The sequence below is a fragment of the Propithecus coquereli genome, unplaced genomic scaffold, assembly GCF_000956105.1.
Source record: "Propithecus coquereli isolate 6110/MARCELLA unplaced genomic scaffold, Pcoq_1.0 Scaffold21, whole genome shotgun sequence".
NCBI classification, from domain to species: Eukaryota; Metazoa; Chordata; class Mammalia; order Primates; family Indriidae; genus Propithecus; species Propithecus coquereli.
This window is the reverse complement of record NW_012146078.1, coordinates 2,899,277-2,901,425: the sequence shown is the minus strand read 5'-3', so window position 1 is coordinate 2,901,425 and position 2,149 is coordinate 2,899,277.

Here is a 2,149-nt window from a genome sequence, read left to right as displayed (position 1 = left end):
ATTGAGCACATAGTGCATGCTAGACATTATGTAAATATTGAGAACACAGAGTCAGTTACTCAGAATTTACTATCTAGTGGCAGAGACACAAATATTAATATCATTAAAAATATGAAAGAAAAATACAAAGAGGAATGATAGCAAATATCACAGCTAGACAGTCTGAGTCAAGGAAAGCATCTGAGAGAAAGAGACAGTAGAACTCAGATCACTTTGCACTTCACAAAATTGAGTCACAATCCTTCTTCCTGTCTGAGTTACTATCTGCTCAGTGTTCCCATAGCAAACCATGTGTGCACATTAGTCCTAGAAATTGATGTATTGTTTTCTGTTGATTTGACTTCCAGATTTGAACAGGGAATTCATGGAGAGGATGGACTATGCATTTTCACTGTTTTTAACCCCATCCCAAGAAATATAGAATGCCTTAAATAAATGCCTGTCAAAGGAATAAATGACTTAAATGGGTATTTGTATAATATATTTGAATATTCATGTTTTTGAATTTCTATAAATGTGCAGTTATAGATATCATTATTTTATCAACTAGCACCAAAGTTGTTCTAAGGAAGGGAGTATTATTTAGGAAATTAAGCTTCTTTGATTTGGAAAATGAGACCCTGAGGCTGTACTGTGAAATAAACAGCAAAAGAAAACTAACAGCTAAACTTTTAGGCATAAAAAAATGAAAAAAATTTTGAATGGGAAAGTGGGGAGCAAGGGATAGAGGTGGGAGAGTTGGGGTAGGTCACATGTTAGAAGGCTGAAGAGTAGGCAAATAAATGACCAGGCAGAATTTTTCAGTGGCAGAGTGATCAAAAATGTGCTAAATCACAAGAATGTCTTACAAGTAATTTAAAATATTTGCATTTCTGTAATGTAAAATCCCCTCTTTTGCCAGAAATCAACAAATTCTATGACATATGCAAAAAATCTTATCTTTTGAGAGCACCAGTTAAATTGTCTGAGTTTTAATTATGACTTAGTTGAAAGGAGAGACAAAAGTATGACCACATGCAATGAGGTGTAGCTAAGATTAAGGGCTTATGAAGGGGTTTTCCAGTCCTGGATACCATGGAGTTATTGATACTGGACCAACTATCTTATTGCAAACAACCATAAAACTGGGCAAAACATTTAAGGCAAGTTGTTTCTTTATTCATTAAAAATATAATTATTGAGTACTTTTTCTGTGCTAGACATTGTGCAAGTGCTGACAACAAGTGGCACAAGTCTCTGATTTTTGACAGAATAATAAAATGACAAAGAAATCCTCATATCTGCCCTGGCCAAATCAACATTTGCAGTGCATGATGCTAGAGTCCAAAAAGGGCAGATACATCCTGCTAAGTTGAGATCAGAGTTTGGAACAACTGTTGTATCTGGTATGTCTTGATAGTGCACTGGAAGAAAAAGAATTGTGCAGGAGGAAATATGAAGGTCCCTCATGCATTCTTGGTTGAGTGTTGTGCTGTGTATATGCAAGATGGACTTCTCAGGAAATAGTTACTGCTGGGTTGTGAGTGGAATTTTGTTTCTGGAGGTAAATACAACTGGGAGTTTGGGGGATCTGGCCAAGCCAGAGTGCAGAGACATCATTAACATATTAGGACCACAGGCATTCCACAAAGACACAAAAAGATGCCAACTTATGTGTAAGGACCATACCATATATTAAGAAGCTCTCTAAACCTATCGTAACAAAGTCTAAAACCAAGACCTAAAGAGATCTATACTTAGGAATTTGAGACCTACCAAACTTGTAGTGATTCCTCAGTCACTTACTGTATTGGGATTTCTACAGATTAACCTTCACAAAGCATTAAAACAAGCCCATATATTAATAATTTAAAAGTGATCATCCAGTAATTGGACTGTCTATCGGAAAAATCAACACTCTTCAGAGAGAAGGTAACAGAATCTGGAGTCTCTATATCATCCACAATAGGCAATAAACAATCAAAAATGTGACCCAAGTTCAAGAAAAAAATAGTATTTAAGAGAAACTAAGCCTGAGGTGGCTTAGATGTTCAATGTAGACTAAAGCTTAACAAAAACTTGTAGTGATTCCTCAGTCACTTACTGTATTGGGATTTCTACAGATTGACCTTCACAAAGTATTAAAACAAGCCCATATATTAATAATTTA